General features: G+C 38.3%; 1 protein-coding gene across 1 annotated transcript in view; it reads left to right on the top strand.

Moving 5' to 3' along the window:
• Window positions 1-22,007, top strand: part of LOC141111136 (bifunctional heparan sulfate N-deacetylase/N-sulfotransferase 3-like) — a 379,040-nt gene that overhangs the window by 65,367 nt on the left and 291,666 nt on the right. The window lies entirely within an intron of this gene.

Raw genomic sequence — 22,007 nt, forward strand, 5'->3', positions numbered from 1 at the left:
ATACTGTAACATCTATTCAACATTAAACTGTTGTTTTATATCTGTACTATAGTGTGTGTATGTTTATGTATGTATATTTAAATATAATATAAAGTATATATTGTTCTTCTCATAGGAAATAAAGGTGTGCAGTACAAAGCTAATCTTGTACTACACATTCCATTTAAAGTACGCATGGGAAATAATTGTGAAGGGTGGTGTCTTCTTTTTTTTTTCAATTCTATGTACTGTTTTTGAGGAAATTAAGTTGACATATTCCATTTTATTTTAGTAAGAAGGACTGTTGGGTGGCAGCAAAACTAGAAATATATGTGGATGTCTAGACTCAGATGATCCAACAGAAAGAGCTAAATCATCTGCAAGTCAACCTATGGATCAATGACTGTCCCGGGGACCAAGCTACAACCTCCATGCTTTTGCACCACACCAGGAGGATAGAGTAGTTGGTCAAAGCTGTGAAACTGCCTATCACTTCACAAGGGAGGAGGCAGTTGGTATCTGAATTGGGCAGGCCAAACCAGTGCAGACAATGTATACGGGGTGGCTTTTTGGTGACAATTGCAATTCTTACTAACGTCAATTGAAGGGAGGCCTTAATCCATCTTTACTGACAATGGTAAAGATATTGGGGTTTATTTACCAAAGAAAAATTCTCTGTGCACCCTGAAGTGTATTTGGAAGTGCAATCCCTGTAGATCTCAGGGGGACATGCAAGGAAAATAAAAAACAGCATTTTTACTTGCACATAATTGGATGATAGAAATCAGCAGAGCTTCCCATCATTTCAGAGCTTTCCCTCAGATTTGCAGCGACCGCACTTCCAAGTTCACTTCCAAGTTCACTTCCAAGTGCACTTGCAGTGCACAGTGGATTTGCTTTAAGTAAATCCCCATACACACTATCAGATTTTCTACTGATTTTTGTCTTCAGATTTACCAAAACCACGTAGTGCAAGGGCCTGCCTGATGGAACTCAGAAGAGATCCACAACATCGGGTCTCAAAAAGAATCATGAACAACATGTTTCCCCCGAAACGCGTCAGCCATTAGCCAATTCTATCGGTTGGATCCTCTCGACATTAGGTCCTGGCGTGTCGATCTTCAGAACAGTACACCTGCTTCTTTGTCAAAGCCTTTTTATGAATGCTCGCTTGTGAGTATACATCTTGCTGTTTTTATGCTTTAATAAAGCTTTACCAGTGGTAATGCACTAGGTCGGTGCGCCCTCCTTCTTTTCTTGTTTCTCTTTAGTCCATGAATACCCATTGTTCTGAGGAGGGCTGCAAGATGGCAGGCATTACTTCATAAAGTTGGTCACACCACATACCAAGTCACTGGACACCTAAGCGCAGGAGCGATTCCTACTGTTTTGTGCAAGGGCCTGCCTGATTGCATACAAATTGAAACTCCTAAAGTTTGACCTCATATTATATGATTTTGGTAAATCTGAAGGAAAAAATCAGCAGAAAATCTGATAGTGTGTATGGGGCTTTAGAGGGAGCTGTGATGTGGTTATGATTCCTATTCATCTTTGCCTTGTTCTTCTGATTGTACCTTGGATCCTAGGTCTTAGTCAGCCTCAAATTATCTTTATGATGCAATTTTCAAGTAGTACCTTAAAACAATAGATTTTAAGGTGTTCACTGTATTTATGGGAACCTTTAGATCCTTGCATACACTCCAAGCTAATTATTTTTGGAAACATTGTTCTTTAAACCGAGACTGTGGAATCTGTATGTTTATGGAACATGTTCACTTTTGATAAAAAGGGGGCTTGATTTACTAAAGCTAGAGAGTGCAAAGTCTGGTGCAGCTCTGCATAGAAACCAATGAGCTTCCAGTTTTTTTTTTTTTGTCAAAGTTTAATTCAACAAGCTGAACTTAGCAGCTGATTGGCTACCATGCACAGCTGCACCAGATTTTTTATTCTCCAATTTTAGTAAATCAATCCCTATATATTGTAGCATTTATCAATAAATTTTGGGCATACAAATAAAATATGGGATCTGAGTGATTAGAAAAAAAATAACATTTACACATATAGAACATGCTTCTGTGCTGTTTCCATGGATACCTTAGCAGCTAAACTTTCTATAAAAAGAAACTATTGCCACTGCTTGGCATCAATATAATTGAACTGTGGTGATGTATGAAACACTTCGTCAATATATATACTGTATATATTTTTTAATCTTAAGAACTGTTTACCATAGTGAACTGGTTGTCATGTGCTTATATACACTCTCACATTTGTATATACTTTACTGTATTTTTTCAACATTCCCAGGTAGGAATGAAAGTTGAAAGTTTTGCTCTGTTGGCCAAGACCTAACCTCTTAAGAATATTGCACCACGTTTAGGAGGCATATGACATTACATTATAGTAGTGATAACTTGGTTTTTGACAAATATTCTGCCTGTGCATGCACAAAATGTATTTTCTTGTATGAAAAATGTGAAAAATCTGAAGAGCTTGATGAGCAGTGAACTTTGCAATTCGGGGTTCTGAAAGTAATCAAATTGTTCAGACTCACTTGTTTTAGATATTAAAGGCTAAGTGAAACTTTAAAGAAAATAATAAATTATTGATAAAAAATATGCATTTATTGTTGTTATGCACAGAAGCCTGCAAAGCATTGCACCTGTAATCAGTGGATCTCTGATATAATGCCAGGTTCCTAAAGTCTTTTACTTCAGTTCTTTGTCCATACTCAGGTACAGACTTTCAGTTGGAGAGCTGGAGGAAGTGTCAATGGAATACGAGTGTGATCAAATCAATCATAAACTGTTGAGAACTACAAGTCCTTCTGCCGCGGTGGAAGACAGGGCTTGTAGTTCATTTATTCACAGATCTTTGTCAATTTTAAAAGTGACAGTGGCTGAGGGGAAAGAAGAATCACAAGGGGGGGTTCTGGAGGTGGGGGGTACGCTTGGTACCATGTTACACCATGTATGTATACAGATGTAATATGTAACATGGTGTAAAACATGGAGTAAGCCGTTAATAATTTGCTACTGCTTTATTAATTCCTGTGGCTGGGTAGGAAAGAAGAGCAGAGACAGGCTGCTGCTCTGTGCTGAGTCTCTCTACAATGGTCCACCAAGCTCCCCTGCTGTCAGAGCTAGAGTTCTCCAATCAGCAAAGCTTACACTCCTTGCTGATTAGAGAGTTCTAGCTCTGAGAGCAGAGGGTGTATGTGATCTTTATAGCAAGACTCACACACAGAACAATGCTCTAACTCTCCAGCAGCTGCCTAGCCACAACATTTTGTAGAGCAGCACCAGATTATTTCATCATCTAAAACAAGTAAGTCTGTACAGTCTAGATATTTTCAGAATGACCTCTAGCTCTTCATTTAATGCTTATCCAGTAGCTTTAAAACTTTGACACCACTGACATAAAGCAAACATGCATATAAGAAACTTAGAGTGATACTGATCTGCAAATTTGTTCCAGTGGTTTGGAAAGTATTAAAGCCATTAGATTAGCACAATAAAAGGTGGAGGTGGCTGTGACAGTGGCTGAGGGGAAAGAAGAATCACAAGGGGGGGTTCTGGAGGTGGGGGGTACGCTTGGTACCATGTTACACCATGTATGTATACAGATGTAATATGTAACATGGTGTAAAACATGGAGTAAGCCGTTAATAATTTGCTACTGCTTTATTAATTCCTGTGGCTGGGTAGGAAAGAAGAGCAGAGACAGGCTGCTGCTCTCTCTACAATGGTCCACCAAGCTCCCCTGCTGTCAGAGCTAGAGTTCTCCAATCAGCAAAGCTTACACTCCTTGCTGATTAGAGAGTTCTAGCTCTGAGAGCAGAGGGTGTATGTGATCTTTATAGCAAGACTCACACACAAAACAATGCTCTAACTCTCCAGCAGCTGCCTAACCACAACATTTTGTAGAGCAGCACCAGATTATTTCATCATCTAAAACAAGTAAGTCTGTACAGTCTAGATATTTTCAGATTGACCTCTAGCTCTTCATTTAATCCTTATCCAGTAGCTTTAAAACTTTGACTCACTGACATAAAGCAAACATGCATATAAGAAACTTAGAGTGATACTGATCTGCAAATTTGTTCCAGTGGTTTGGAAAGTATTTAAGCCATTAGATTAGCACAATAAAAGGTGGAGGTCAGCAATGGCAAGTTCCATATTGGTTTAATATCAGTCAATGGACAAGAGAAGAAATGCATAAAAAGGCCCAGGCTGGCAATTCCACATAAGGACTGACTCAAAACATTTCTGGGCTGAGGTAAATTTTTTTTTTTGTTTATACACCCTTTAATTTGTCTTCACCGATGGTTGCAATGTAACAAAGGACTTAACCAGGCATAGCAGAACTCCAGGCAACCACATTCTAAAACTCTTGGGAGTCTTGAACTTTGGCATGTCTCCGCCAACCCCTGTATCTTTCTGCGAGCCATTGAGGCACCTTATTGAACAGTGGGGCTGGGCATGCAAGAGCTCCATTGAATGAGCTGTTTTATAGAATGCTTCCTGCTGTAGGTCCTGGTAAATTTCCCTGTCAAATGTGTTTGTTATTTTGAATAAAATAAAGGAGAACAATCTGAATTTTACAAGGATCGTGGTACATATTCAAAGGGTAACAAACTAATTTCCTCAATTTAAAAGAAACAAATAAAAATTCAAATGCATTGCTGAGGTAAATTTTTATGACTACTACAAAAAAAATCACTGCCTCTTCTATACAGTATGCACTTGATCTCCAGTACCTTTGTGAAACATTTATTCTCAATTTCACTTAACAATAAATAGTCATATTACATACAGTATGTGGGCTACTATTCATTGTATGATGTCCATTGGTTTTCAGGATGACTACAAATGTTACTTCACCCTCCAATGAAGGTTTCTAGAATGCGGATTGTAAAGTTTATAAATACAGTTGTATTGGCTTTTCTGATTTTGAACCCACATTTGGCCATACTTACAAAGATCAGGTCACCAACCCTCCCCCCCCCCCCCCCGACATGAATTTCTGATGTTAAATCTTTACCAGATTGGTCATAAAGAAAACCCTGCTGCATTTCCAGATCAAGGGAAATACAAAGACAGAAGTTGACTGCTAAGTGAGCAGCCTCCTCTTTTTAGTGAAGCAATCCCAACGAGTGCATGTACAGACAGATTACATAATACAGCACACTATCAGAGTAAATAATGATCAGGTAGGAAATCTGTCAGCGTTCTATACATTTGCAATTTAGCACCAAGCTGTGTTCCAAGCTAACATTCTTCACTGGTAAATTGTTGATACATTGCCATCTTTAGATCTTCATATTAGAATTATATACTTCCTAACACAAGGTCCACAAAATAACTGACATCACATGAGTGGGTGAGTAGAGTACAATCACCAGCACTATTTGTTTAGGAACGCTAGAAGAAAAATATATTTTTTTTAAGGCAACCAAGTCTATTAAAAACTTAGGTGACCTTTTGAGGTTATATTGTATTATTTTGTCTTGTCAGTGAGTTTGTGACGTTACAGTAATGGGTTCTGTGTTGAAATGGTGTCAGGAACTACACAATGATTATCTCCTTTACCTGTGTATATTTGAGAAACAACACAGAAATCACAAAAATTGCAATGAAAAAATCTGTCCTACAAAATATAGAAGATAAGGCTGGCCATAAACTGTTCAAATCTCCGTCGGTTCAGCAAGCACAAGCCAATATTTAAACAGTGTATGGGCAGGCTGAATGTACCAAGTTGCTACTGCCACTAACAATAATCACTCTCTTCTCTCGGCGGGGACGGCTCCCCCTGCCCCCCCGCCAGGACTACACAATGGGGTTGCTTTACTAAACGTGGAGAGTGCAAAATCTGGTGGAGCCCTGCATAGAATCCAGCTTCCAGGTTTTATTGTCAAAACATAATTGAACAAGCTGAAGATAGAAGCTGATTGGCTACCATGCACAGCTGCACCACATTTTGCACTCTAGTTTTAGTAAATCAACCTTGTCGAGAGGGATTTCAATGTCAGCGCTGTTTGTGCAAATTTCTTTCTTTCCTGTAACCCATGATTGCAAAGAAATTTATACCATCTATGCCTAAGTCAGGTCTTCAGTTTTGGACTAATATATCATTTTAAATGTCAGCTTGAGGAAAAACAATAGAATTTAATGGGAAATACTCTTAGTGGGGAAACATACAGCAGCTAAAAATCTTACCGGTGTTCTAGTCTTTACCAGCTATATAAAAAATAGAAGACAAACTTTGGGCAAAGTTATTTTTTTTGCAGATGAACTGAAGGAAAACAGCTAAAATACACAGATAAAATATATAAATTAGTTTTGTTTTACCTGCTGAACAGATATGAATTTCTGTTCATTCAGTTCAGTGATTTACACAGCTTTGCCTTGGCAGGGGAGAAAAACTGATTTTTCTCTGTTACAGTTTCACTTTTACTTACAGGTCTAATCCCTGTCCTGTAAATGGGCAGTGAAAGGGAGAGGCAACACACTAATGAGCTCATCTCTCTGTCACTGTGTCACAACTGATTGGCTCCTTGTGCTACTTCTCCCTCCCACCTCCCACAGAACTGCAATAATTTTTGCTTTTTATTTTTTCCTGGAGTTCAGCTTTAATGTTTGGCTAAATATACAATTACAAATATGTTTTTTTTTACTCTCTATAGAAGGTTTACTTGTTAGTATTGGTGTATAATATAAATAGCTGTTCTATCCACATATTCTGTAAATAAGCCTAATCTAACTAGGTTTGAGCATAACCAAAGGTCATTTTCCAAGTTTTTAGTTATTTATTGTGTCTATGGAGATGGAACAGATTTTCTTTTTTTTTTTCTCCAAATTTAATGAATCATACAGAGATTTACCATTTTCTATTAAGATATCATAAATCTATCTTTCTGTAACCGATAACATTGTGTCAGCTCTTTCTATTTGTAAAGCAAATCAGTTGCTATAATGCCCTAATTTTTGCGTTATCTGAAATCAGATAACATTACAATGTTTAGCTGGCCGTCTGAATATGAAAATACCATTATAGTTGCCCCCCATGTGTAAAGCTCTATATCAAACTTAAAAAAGCTATTTAAAAAAATGAAAAATGAAGAGTTCACAATGGTTTCATTTATGACATGGCATATACAATAGTATTGTATCCAGGGATAAACTAAGGCCTAAGGATACATCCACATCTCTACCTTTTCTTTTTACATGTGACGCGTTTGCAGTGTAGTTTATACTGGCTTTTTATATATAGTTACATAGTTAGTTTGGTTGAAAAAAGACACAAGTCCATCCAGTTCAACCAATAGAAGGAAAAAAAATACAATCCTATATATACAATCCTATACCCACAGTTGATCCAGAGGAAGGCAAATAGCCTCTACAAAGCATTAACCAATTTGCTCCAGCAGGGGAAAAATTCCTTCCTGATCCCCCAAGAGGCAATCGGATATTCCCTGGATCAACTTCACCTATAAATGTTAGTATCCAGTTATTGAAAATGTAAATGTAATGACTGTGTCACCAGTGTGAAAAACTAAGCTTCTAATACAACAATAAGACTAATTGTATTATAAACATGAATGGGAAATGTGTAGCGCTAAAACTGAATAAACCCTTAGAACGTAACCCAAGGAGGAAGTTCACATATAATTCTACAGTAAAGTGATAAAACTGAAACACAAATTACAAGGTGTTTAAAAATAAACAATATTGCTATAGCAACCAATGCTTGTGGGAAAACATATACAAGTGCAAATACATGCACGTCAATAATCAAAAGAAAAACTGAAAATGTGATGGAATAATAAGTCCAAACAAGTAAATTATTCAATCTTTAAATGGATTGAATGTTGGTCTGGCCCCAAAGTAAGCCACAGATGGTAATGTTAAAATGACCAAAGTTTGAGCGACACCCAGGGCTGAGCTTCCGTCATCAGGGGAAAGGGGGGTGGGTACTCTTAAAATGAGATGTGGCCCCACACACCAGCGGCGGTGAGTCATACAGGCAGGGATGCAACCATTGATTGCAGAAGGCAATCTCCTGGGATAGTTAAAGTGAGAACTTGCTGCAATGGTTGTGAGATGGTCAGCAGGTACTGGAACCAAGGATGTAACCAAGATCTCCCAAGGGAGTGTTATATCCACAGATTGCTCAACAATCAACCAAGGATGCAACCAAAATCTCCTCAATGGTATATGATATCCACAAAGCGCTCACCAATCAACAGTGGGAGCCATAATCATAAAAGAAGAAAAGAGTGAAGGCCTCCACATAGTATAGATCAAAAAACGTAAAGTTTTAATATACAAAATGCATACACTGTGACCAATGTGTACAGATAAGGTGATCACTAAAAAGATGAACGACGTGCTTCTCTCGCATTCATCCACCAATCGTGGGAGTACTGCAATGGGGGCAGGTCATGTACGTCACCAATGCACACTGTATGTGCGTCCCACACTTCGCATTAAACCACCAATCATAGAGGGGCTGTGTGTGGAGAACATCAGGCACAACACCATTTCACATTCGCGGGCCTCCTAGACATTGCAGTATTACAGCAGATAGCCGAGCCTTGATGTGATCGCACGTGATTCACAGCTCGTATCACAGGAAGTGGTGGGGGTGCCTTCATCGTCACATGATAGCCTCTGTCAGCGAATACACGCCCATCTATGCCAGAACAGACGGCATCCTGAATGGCTTGCATCACTCAATGATATTAATGACTTCATTAGTGTATTTTTATGGAGTTTGATGTATTTTTTACAATTATGTATTTTACATTTCTTAGTGATATTTAAATTCTATAATTGATGTTTATGGATTTTTAATATTCATGCTAAATGGGGGCTTTGGTGAATGACCAGTCTCATGTGAGTGATTATATGAGAAGCGGCTTTTTTGTCACACAGGAGGGGGTTAAACTGAGTTGTGATGATCATTGAGTGACGCAAGCCATTCGGGATGCCATCTGTTCTGGCATAGATGGGCGTGGCTTCGCTGACAGAGGCTATCATGTGACGATGAAGGCACCCCCACTACTTCCTGTGTTACGAGCGAATCATGTGACTGCGATCACATCTGCTGTAATACCGCAATTTCTAGGAGGCCCGCAAATGTGAACTGGTGTTGTTCTTGACACACTCCACACACAGCCCCTCTATGATTGGTGGTTTAATGCGAGGTGTGGAACACACATACAGTGCACACTGGTGATGTACATGACCCGCCCCCATTGCAGTACTCCCACGATTGGTGGATGAATGCGAGGTGAGAGATGCACACCGTTCACCATGAGCTACTCCAATTACATCCTGTTTATGGTCATTTTCCAAACCAGTTGAGTCTTTCATTTCTATATATATAGCGTAGTGGTAACTAGCAAGCCAAAGCCCCAGTTAAAGTCCTGTTGGACGAAACCGCATGCATCACATTTTCAGTTTTTCTTTTGATTATTGTCATGCATGTATTTGCACTTGTAGATGTTTTCCCACAAGCATTGGTTACTATAGCAATATTGATTATTTTTAAACACCTTGTAACTTGTGTTTCAGTTTTATCACTTTACTGTAGAATTATATGTGAACTTCCTCCTTAGGTTATGTTCTAAGGGTTTATTCCGTTTTAGCACTACACATTTCCCATTCGTAGTATCCAGTTATATCATGTGTATCTAGGAAAGAATCCAGGCCTTTTGTTATATACATTACCAAGGAACCTTATAGAAAATGTGTATGCTTGAAACAACAACAAAGAGAGGGAGGGCAGGAGGCGGAGCCTAGCAGAGCAGACATGCATTGTTAGAGCTCCACACCGCTGAGGAGAGAAGAGAAGGACAAAGCGGAGCCTGCAGGCTCAAAAGGTATCCATTTGAACCTTTTTGCCCCAGGGAACAAACTGTGAAAGTTTGGGCAGGAAATATGGTACTGGGAGGAAACTGTGGCAGAAATAAAAATCACCTCACAAAGAGCTCACAGGCACTCACTGCAGCTGAAGCAGCTCCAGTCACCTCACAAGATACAGCATCAGGGCGCTCTCACAGACAGAAAATGTCACAGCAAGACTCTCCATTTGAGTCAGATACAGAACAAATCCTCTCACAAACTTCTCCACAAGCCTCCTCAGTATCCCCAGTAATATTATTACAATTTGAAAAGATGCTTCATAAGGCTTTAAAACAAACCTCAGACCAAATAACAAAAAGCCTAACCAAAGAAATAAGAGAGCTGTGAAACCGCACCGCAGCCTTAGAAATAAAAATGGATGAAATTGAAATTACAACCCAAGAAAATATAACAGAATTGGAACAATTAAAAAAAGAGAATTTAATACTTCAAACTAAGCTCGAAGATTACGAAAATAGAGCCAGACGTTCAAACTTGCGCATAAGGGGAATACCTGAAACTGTGACAGACCTGCAATCTACTATTACTGCTCTATTACAAGAACTAAAGCCAGATATCCCTATTGAACGTTTAGAACTGGACAGAGTACACAGAGCCCTCACAGCCAAAAAGAAAGATGGACCCCCACGTGATATAATCACAAAATTTCATTATTACAGAACGAAAGAACAAACACTAATTGCTGCAAGAGAAAAAAAGGAACTTAATTTTCAAGGACACAATTATCAAATTTTTGCTGACCTATCCCAACTTACTATTACTAAAAGATGATCCATGAAACCCCAACTAATGGAACTGCAACGCCACAACATTATGTATCAATGGGGCTTCCCCTTTTCAGTCAGATTTAACTACCAAGGTACAATTTATAGAAGCAGACCAGCAGATGAACTACAACAAACCCTTTTAAAATTAAATCTGACAGAACCCACAAGCAGCAACACTCCCACACGCAGAAGAATGGCGTCATCTTCACCTTCAGGCAGCACCCAGAAAATTTCAGAACAAAATGGGAATCATCATTCTCACAAAAGAGGCCGTTATGCCACATCATCCATGGACCAAGAAGATTCAATGGACTGACATCCTAATTCCTGATATCTCTTCATTTATTATACTAAGAGATGGTTCTCTATAAAAAACCTATATTTATAACTGAATGTAACTGCATTCTGATAGTCACACACTGTGTGGGATCATGTTACATTCCAGTTATATTTCTTATTACTTCTGATTCATATAGCCTTAGAATATATAAGTGAAATAAGGAAATTCTTGTTCAGTTATATATTATCAGGTAATAACAATAGATTTATTACTTTTTAGGACAAATGTGTTCAATAATCCAGAAGTAATGGGAGCTTTTTCTTTCTTTTCTTAAAACAAATATATTATTACCTAACTAGTTCCTAGAATTATGTTTTTGTTTATTCTAATCTGAAGCAATACAACCTCAATTTTATGAGTTAACATATCTAAACAGTTACATATGAATAAAATATGTAATTGTTTACTCTAAAAGGGTTAAAATCCCAAAATAATTCAAACTATCTTCATCAATACCAAAGTTATTAACAGTACCTTTCTAACTGAATTATTTAGCCTAGGGCAAGACTAACCATATACAACCACCCTGGAATTAATTATTTCAACAAAAACTATATTCTGCACTCCAATTAATGAAACATCATTTTGATGTCTTTTGACATAGCACTTCTCTCCTGTAAGCGGAAGATCCGTGTACCCCCATTAGCCCTCCTCATTCTCCCAACCATATTATGTGGGAGTGTGACGAAGGCACTTATTCCCCTGAGAGAGATATTTATTCTCTTTCACGGGTAAATTGTGATTACTTGCAAAAAATAATTTATACAATGTATCATCTAATCTCATATGTTTTTTGTTTACTCTTTACTCCAGAATTCACTGGTTTCTTTTCGATCTATTCATCTCTTCAGTCCACACAGGTTGATCTGCGCAGTCAGCTCTGCATAACAAAAAGTAAGTCAAAACTATTTGATCTATTGCCATGGCACCACTGAATATACTTTCCCTGAATGTTCAGGGAATAAATGTCCCTCAAAAAAGGACCAAAGCCTTCCGTACTTTCCATAACAAGAAGGCTCACATAGTATGCCTCCAAGAAACACACTTCACCAAAGATTCTACTCCAAAATATATTTCTCCTTTTTATCAACAAATTTACACGGCTTCTGCCTGTACCAAGCAAAGGGGAACTCTAATTGCATTTCACTGATCCACACCATTCACCTTATCATCAGAAATTAAAGACCCAGAAGGTAGATACCTGATACTCATGGGTTATATAATGGATACAGCAATCACGGTGATTTCCTACTACGCTCCTAACAAACAACCTACACCATTCCTCTCACATATATTACAAGTGATTAATACACACAAAATAGGAACAGTGATAATGTGTGGGGATTCGAACCAGGTCCTCCTCCCATTTCTAGATAAATCACCTTTTACACCATCCAAAATAACCTCTAGATTACCTTTTTCTCAACTTCTTTCCAAATACAATCTGGTAGATTCATGGAGAGAAAGTAACCCAATGAAAAAGAAATTCACTTATTTCTCGCACCCTCATCAAACCTTCACCAGAATAGATCATATTTTTCTAACAATAGGAATGATACCAGAAATTATTGCATCAGATATAATTCCGATTCCGTGGTCTGACCATAATGCAGTATACACTACTATAGCCTCAGCCATACCAAAAGCGCATGACCCAACGTGGTACTTACCGGACATAATGCTCAAACACCCACTACATCAGATGGCCATTGAACAAGCTTTAAAGGAATACATATCAATTAATAAAACAACAGACATCTCCCCAATAACACTGTGGGAAGCTCATAAGCCTGTCTTGCGTGGTACAATACAAAGACAAATGGCACTATTTAAACGGGAACGCAAAAATCTAGCAAAAAAACTAGAACTCAATTTTAATGCAGCCTACATATCATTTCAAGATAATCCATCTCAGAGTACAAAATCTCATCTGGAAAAATCTAGATTGGAATAAGATCTATTTCTCACTGAGTCAGTTGATAAATCCCTCAAACGCTCCAAACACAATTTCTACATGAATACAAACAAAACAGGTACATATTTGGCTCGGGCATTAAATTCAACTAACAAATCTTTCAAACCAATACGTTTGAAATTATCAAAAAATGTTTACACTTGTAATCCAGTTAAAATAGTCCATAAATTTCACTCACATCTCGCAACTTTATACAAGACAAACAATGAATTTAATCCTACAGAAGCTGAATCCTTCTTCTCAAAAATAACCTTACCTGAGTTATCTCAGAATCAAAAAAGCAGTTTGGATGAGCCTATAACTATAGATGAAGTTGCTAACGCCATAAAAGACCTAAAACTTAACAAAAGACCAGGCCCAGATGGCTACTCAGCTTTATACTATAAAACATTCTCAGAAATACTCTCTCCCATTCTCACTGAAACTTTTAACAAACTTCTAGATGGACATTCTTTTCGGCAAGAAACACTAATGGCAATTGTTTGTATGATCCCAAAACCCCTTTCTGATGATACTTCCTGTGTGAATTATCGGCCTATCTCTCTGTTAAACCTCGATATTAAATTATTAGCAAAAATAATAGCAAAATGCCTCAATAGCATTATAGGAAAATTAATACATAGAGATCAAGTAGGCTTCACGCCAAATAGACAGGCAGGCGATAATATACGCAGGGCAGTGTTATTGGCACATATTGCTAAAAAACGGAAAATCCCTTTATGTTTTCTATCTCTCGATATTAAGAGGGCATTTGACACAGTATCCTGGCAATATATGCAATATTCATTACAAAAATGGGGTTTTGGACCCCACTTTTTAACATGGATCAAAGCATTATATAATAAACCCAAAGCCTATATAAAATATGCTGGATACAAATCTGAAGCCTTTAATATCGAAAGAGGTACCCGACAGGGTTGCCCATTATCTCCCTTATTATTTGCCCTTATACTCGAACCCATGGCCCAATACATCAGAACAAACCAAACTATAACTGGCATTGAAGTAGGAGGTATTACACACAAATTATGTATATTTGCAGACGATATATTACTTTTTCTATCATCACCACAGGTCTCTGGTCCTAACTTAATACCAGCTCTTGATGGATTTGCAGCCCTATCTGGCCTTATGATTAATCCTAAGAAATGCCTAGTGCTTAATATTTCACTCACAAACATGGAATTGATCCCGGCTAGGGCTGCACTCCCATTCACATGGGCAGAAAAATCAATCCCATATCTTGGAATTCATTTATTAGCATCTCATTCTTACTTATTCTCAACCAATTATCCTCTTGTATTAAGACAGATCACAAATCTAATAAAACAATGGTCGCAACTTCCTTTATCCTGGATAGGGAAGATTAATGCAATCAAAATGACTATTCTACCCAAATTGCTTTATCTATTCAGAGTCCTCCCTATTCCAATTCCTTCCTATTTTTTGAGAATAGTACAAAAAAGAGCAACTTTGTTTATATGGGGCTCTTCTAAACCACGTATACCTATACACACACTACATCTTCCCAAAAATAAAGGAGGCCTGGGATACCCTAATTTTACTAACTACTACAGAGCAGCGCATTTGGCCAGTCTGTCCAAATACCATGCAAAACAGGAAATCCCATTATGGGTATTTATAGAGGCTTCAGAAAATGACCCTCTATTAATATCAAATTTTTTATGGCTTGATCCTAAAGACCGCTTTAAAATTCATAATCCCATAACTAAACACTTCTTATCTCTCTGGGATAAACTAAAAACCAAATATCAGTTACAATCTCCACACAATCCTCTCCTTTCTTTTATCAGAAATCCGGCCTTTTATCCGGCATGGATCTACCCAAATTCTTTTAAAGCTTGGACAACATCAGGCATTCAGACACTAAATGACTTCATAGCATCTAAATCATTCCTTTCATTTCCATCGCTTAGAGAAAAATATGATCTACCAAACTCTGAGATATTTAGATATCTCCAAATCAAAAATTTCTATACACCATTCCTAAAGGGGGATACACCATTATCCCAATTATCCATTTTTGAATCAATCTGTACAAAAGATCCATTTGCTAAAGGTACAATTTCATCACTTTATAATCAATTATATGGAGTAGCATATCTTAATAGACCCTCTTACGTTCAGAGGTGAGAGGAGGACCTGGGACGAACTTTAGAAGACACGGACTGGTCTAATATATGGCTCACATCTAAGTCATCTTCACCCAACATCTTGGCACTGGAGACAAATTATAAAGTCCTAACTCGCTGGTACCTTGTACCCGCTAGAGTGGCAAAATATTCACCTAATACCTCAGCTCTTTGTTTTCGAGGATGCCCAGAAATAGGCACATATTTACACATATGGTGGACGTGCCCAGTAATCCAAACCTTCTGGAAGGCAGTCTTCGTGATTGCATCTAAAATATTTAAAAAAATAATACAACCAGATCCATATTTAACTTTACTTAATCTAAAACTGGAATGGTTAACACTCTCTCAATTCAAACTTATGATCCAACTAATAACGGCTGCAAAACAAACAGTGGCCAAGGCATGGAAATCTCCTACATTGGTACTAGCAGAAACAATTCACAGAATGAATAATACAATGTCCCATGCTAAGATGGTAGCCATCGATCAAAATCAAATTCCAAAATTTGAAAAAATTTGGCATCCTTGGATAAAACAACAGCTCCTGTCAAATTTCAATGACTCTGTCCTGTTGCCATGGTAACAGATTAAATGACTTACATTCTAAGGCTTCAAAGAGAACTAAAAAGAATAATAAACTGACGAGCTGGACAACCTTGTGGACCATACCTCTACCTTTCAACCCTTTTTCTTCTTTCTCTTTCCTTTTCTCGACCTTACGATTAAAGCTCATTATCAGAATTTATTTGACCTATATACACTCTGCTTGTAAACAATATGTATAGTAGGTATAAATCATTTAAATACCTACAAAAGTAACTAAGGAAATGATATATATCTTTAATTTAGGTTTACGTAAACCCAATGTTTAATATTTGAAATTTCATGATATTTACCTATATAAACCCTACTGTAAAACAATGAGCTTACTTTATAGATCCTTGTAAACTTACTTTATGTATCTTTATGTATCTTTATAACATTGTATTCTCAATAAACTTCTTTTGACAAGGAAACAACAACAAAGAAAGAACTGAAATTCTTAAAGTGTATCTAAATAATTTTTTTTATTTTAAGGCTCGTTTCACACTGCGATGCGAGAACCCATGCGAATCTAGTGCAGGTTCCCGCATCGCATACAACTCTCAGGCAGTTCACACTGCCCTATGCGGAATGCTACGGGTGTCAATACAAAGTTAATGACACCCCCAGATCGGTTTGCATATCACAGTGCGAACTGCAAATTTGGACAGGAATTGGATTGCATGGGTGTGAACGAGTTTGCTCTGAATGCGATGTGAAATCAACTATACAATCTGTATGGCTGAATTTGCATTGCACAGAAATTGCATGTGATTTGCACAGCAGTGCAGTGCGCATCACATGCAATGTCTGACATCACAGCAGTGTAAACCCGGCCTTAGTTTGGATAGAGTCATCATAATAGGATTAGAACAAACGTCAACTCTTTATTACATTCTGTGTCTCCGAAAAGGTAGATATCTCTTCACTGGGCGTGGCTTCGCTGACAGAGGCTATCATGTGATGATGAAGGCACCCCCACCAGTTCCTGTGCTACGAGCGAATCACGTGACTGCGATCACATCTGCTGTAATACCGCTATTTCTAGGAGGCCCGCAAACGTGAACATGTGTTGTGCCTGACACACTCCACACACAACCCCTCTATGATTGGTGGTTTAATGCGATGTGTGGAACACACGTACAGTGCACACTGGTGATGTACATGACCCGCCCCCATTGCAGTACTCCTACGATTGGTGGATGAATGCGAGGTGAGAGATGCACACCGTTCACCACTAGCTACTCCAATTACATCCTGTTTATGGTCATTTTTCCAAACCAGTTGAGTCTTTCATTTCTATATATATAGCGTAGTGGTAACTAGCAAGCCAAAGCTCCAGTTGAAGTCCTGTTGGACGAAACCGCATCCATCACATTTTCAGTTTTTCTTTTGATTATTGTCATGCATGTATTTGCACTTGTAGATGTTTTCCCACAAGCATTGGTTACTATAGCAATATTGATTATTTTTAAACACCTTGTAACTTGTGTTTCAGTTTTATCACTTTACTGTAGAATTATATGTGAACTTCCTCCTTAGGTTACGTTTTAAGGGTTTATTCCGTTTTAGCACTACACATTTCCCATTCGTAGTATCCAGTTATATCATGTGTATCTAGGAAAGAATCCAGGCCTTTTGTTATATACATTACCAAGGAACCTTATAGAAAATGTGTATGCTTGAAACAACAACAAAGAAAGAACTGAATTTCTTAAAGTGTATCTAAATAATTTTTTTTAGTTTAAGGCTCATTTCACACTGCGATGCGAGAACCCGTGCGAATCTAGTGCAGGTTCCCGCATCGCATACAACTCTCAGGCAGTTCACACTGCCCTATGCGGAACGCTACGGGTGTCAATACAAAGTTAATGACACCCCCAGATCGGTTCGCATATCACAGTGCGAACTGCAAATTTGGACAGGAATTGGATTGCATGGGTGTGAACAAGTTTGCTCTGAATGCGATGTGAAATCAACTATACAATCTGTATGGCTGAATTTGCATTTCACAGAAATTGCATGTGATTTGCACAGCAGTGCAGTGCACATCACATGCAATGTCTGACATCACAGCAGTGTAAACCCGGCCTTAGTTTGGATAGAGTCATCATAATAGGATTAGAACAAACGTCAACTCTTTATTACATTCTGTGTCTCCGAAAAGGTAGATATCTCTTCACTATTCATACCGGTCACCACTGTAGATTTTCCATCACTTTGCATAGATTTTTTTCTCACTTCATTGCGTCTGCTGAACAGGAAGGGAAAGGAAATTTTTCTATCCCAAAAGGAAAAGTAAGCGGTTACTGTAACTGCTTCTAAAGTGTCAGCTGAAATTTGGTTTCAATTTGTTAGTGTATCTAAATCTGCAAGTACATCTAACACTGCCTTCCCCCTAGATTAACATTGCCACTGTCCAAAGGTACCCCTGTACTCCTTCATCCAGAGTGGAGACACTTTATCTAGGTAAAGAAACAATCTGGATGGCCGCACTTCAGCAAAAATCCTTTATTGAAAATCTTTATTTGTCCATACAAAATCGGAATAAAAAGACACTTTATACAGGAGGTGTGTTACTGTACTGTCCAGGTCACCAGGTGAAAACAGAGGGAAAAGCCTAAAAGGAGAAAACAAATGCATCCACCACATCTAATTGTTGGTAAACTGCAACATATTACATTTTTGGTTTGGGGATTTATTATGGCCTCTCAGAAGCCTCTGCTAGGTGGAAAATTGTGGATCTGCTTGCTATGGGGGTATATATGGCAACTAACTCTTTACATCCCGCTCAAACTAAAGGTGTCTTTCATTACATCTTCTTCGTTATGACATAGCAGAGTGACCACAAGTTGTCCAGACTAGCAAATCTTCCTTTCGATGTTCAGAACAACTAAAACAGGTAAATGTTAGACCACATGGTCTGCAAAGTGACGTAAGGAAACAATCTCGTTGGGATGCTGTTTTGTAGTGACAGAAGAACACTGCTACTGGAGCAACAAATTTGGCCAGGGTACATAGAACAACCAATGGGTGGGGGCTTGACCTAATTTAGCATTTAAGAGAATAGTGGTCCCTTACCCTTACCCTCCTGTAAAATAATTTTGATTTTGAGTATGATGGCTTCCTTCCTGGAAAAATTGTGGAACATTTTTGAAATAATTGTTCATGTTACTGGTAAAATCAGTAAAACAGCAGGTGACCACGCGCTGTCTTATTGTCAATTTCCTTTCTGTGCAGTGAAGGTAATGACAATGCGTGTTCATAGTGCAAAACCATAGTTTTAAAAAAATGTAAAAAACAAGAGAAGTGACACAATATGTTTAATTCTCAGGAGATAAAACTTCAAGAAAAGTTCAATATATTAAAGTAACTGAGTGAGCAATATTACCACTATCACAGCACATGTGGAAAGTAGATTAGTAGATTTTATACATTTATACTGGTAGAGTAACACCTAGCCAAAGCACCAAACCATTCCAATATTACCATATGATCCAAAAAATAACAATATATTACAGCCCACTTGGGTGCAGTTATAAATAATTCAGTACATCTCCTGAATTTACAGCAGATAATCTAATGCTAGATATAAAACCATACCAGTATCAAATGTGTAACAAAGGTTTAGTGCTAACTCTCCAAGGCTGACCTTCTGACACTAATCGCTGCACAAAAGTAGTAATGGCCCTGGAAGTTGTATGATGTTATTAGTCTGTACAGTGTTCCTATCTTTATTATATTTTCCATTTTTTTTTTCTCTTTTTATAGTTAGATTCTCAGGTCTGTTATATACTAGTTTGAATGTTTGGTTCAGGTATCCTGGTGATTTAAACACTCTTGAAACAGCAGGATTTGCAACCCTGTGTTGTTTCTCTGTTTGTTAAAGTTGAACTTCAGGCAAATGACTAAAGACCGAAATAAAATACATATAAGAAAGCAGCTTTACCTTCCGAATAAGTTGTGTGCTGGGTATTTTTGATACCATAGACAAAGTAATACAATTAGGTGTTGTCCCTGCTCCAGAAGCGGCCAGTCCATTAAGGGCACAGTGGCGCTGCCCCCCTAGTTTGCATGCGGGGATTCATGCAAGGCACCGGACTTAAAGGTTTCTACAAGCTTTTTTTTTTCAAGTCACATCACATGATTAGAGCCTGAGGCTTGAAAAAGGTTGGGCCCACCCACTTGTGACACTAGCGAATCAATATTTGCTATTGTCTTCCGGCTTCTCCTTCCGGCCAATCAGGACAGGAAGTGGATCGGGTTGGCTGGGAAGAGAAGCCAAGGAAGCCACGGAGGAGCTGAGTGTGGGGGGGACTGTGGAGGAGTGAGTTCAGGGGACCATGGAGGGGCTGAGTGCGGGGGGACTGTGGAGGGGCTGAGTGCGGGGGACTGTGGAGGGGCTGAGTGTGGGGGATTGTGGAGGGGTGAGTACGGACCTGGGAGGTTTGTTTCCTGCCCCCCCAAAAAAAAAGTTTAGCACCAGCCACCATTGCCCTGCTCCCAAATATATAAACAGAAAAGATAAATCAGAGCAACCAAACCTAAATCATAAAATGCAATCATATAAAAGATATTGCCAGCTAAACACTTAAAGGCGAATTTCAAAACACCTATAAAAAATCTTCATATCATAAAAGTGCAGTGCAATGAATGAAATATTCATATAAAGTTCATATAACTCCAATTTTCCACAAAGATGAAAACAGACCAGTAAGTTTAAAACATGTCGAAGACATCATTCAGGTGCAGACAGAGCTCAATTCCATCAACAAAAGCAATCGTGGCCACTCACCTTATGGACATGACCCCTGAATCGACAGGATGGTCATAACAAGCTTTCTCTATTAAGGGTAGCACTGGGCATGTTAACACCACAATTCCAAGCTAAATGATCCTCGGACACATGAGATGTATCAAGTGTACATAAAAAACCAAGAGAGGGACAAATAGTGCTCTCTGCTAATTTTATTATACTAAAAGAAAGTTTAAAAAACACACTTAGAAAGATGGCACTTTTTCAAAAGTGCATAACAAAGTGCTTAGTGAAAAAACAATCCACATCGTTCAGAAAGATAGCCGTGGGTGACGTCAGAGGCGTGACTCCTCCTTCCGAAACCCCCCACTCCCAACCTGTGACTGGACAGTGAAGGAGAATTAGCAGACTGATTAGCTCATCTCTCTGTCATGTTGTTCTCTCCAGCTATCAGCATGTCCCTTCACAACCATTAAAATATTGTCAGAATGTCTACAATTTCTTCACTCTACTAATACAGTTTTTTTTTTGTCTGTGTCTCCAATGGAGAGGTTTCCCACCACTTTATGTCCAAGCAGAAAGTGAGGGGAAATATTCCCCAGCTGGAGCTGGGCTTTAAGCAACCTAGTGGCATGAGATGAAACTTGCAGAATAAATGACAATTGCTTGCCTATGCCTGTCTGTGAAACATCTTAAAGGACACATTTACCTAAAAACGGGTGGAACGTGTAAAATGCTCCCACTGCTACAGCCACCGCCCGCCCGTAGTTGCAAAAAAAAGTGCTTCTAAAAAAAAAAAAGTGAACTTGTCTTTTACGTTGGACATACGTTGTTAGAAACCTTCTTCGTTCCCTCTTACCCCAATCATGCATTTTATTTCACTGTCCTCCCATATAATCCATTCACTGCTCTAACATGACAAAATAGCTTGATGAAGCTACCTAATTGTGAATGGCTCTGTCAGCTATTTGATCTGCTTGAGTTGGGGAATAGGCTTCTCATTCGGAACAAAACTTATCACCAGAGATGTTTGGTGTTGTCTTAGTAGAAGCTGGGATCTGAAATACTCCTAGACGGGGTAAAGATCTTCTTCAGTAGATGTAGAGGTAAATGCAGAGAGCTATCTGTGCGCTACAGTCAAGCAACTGTAAAAAAAAAACTGCATAACATAGAATACTTTGGTGGGTTGCATGCAACACAATTTAACTGTATTGGGAAATAGTAAAAAGAGACACTAATAAGAATGAAGAATCAACCAGCTTCAAGCTTGGACATGGGAGTTGTTCTTGTTTTGTGTTATTTTGGTCCTCTAACAATTTCTTAAATGCTATAAAAAGTTATTTTTTGAGAGCATAACTCTAAGTTATGGAGCCCGAAAGCAATTGTTATAAGCTCCTCAGATCCTCCAACGTGTATTTTAAAGGAAGATCCGGTATACAATCTTTGTCATTGTGAACCAGAAAAAAAAAATGCAGCATACTTCCTGTAATCTAATACACATTCCTGAATAGAGTATACAGTAA

The sequence above is a fragment of the Aquarana catesbeiana genome, linkage group LG01 (assembly GCF_042186555.1).
Source record: "Aquarana catesbeiana isolate 2022-GZ linkage group LG01, ASM4218655v1, whole genome shotgun sequence".
NCBI lineage: Eukaryota > Metazoa > Chordata > Amphibia > Anura > Ranidae > Aquarana > Aquarana catesbeiana.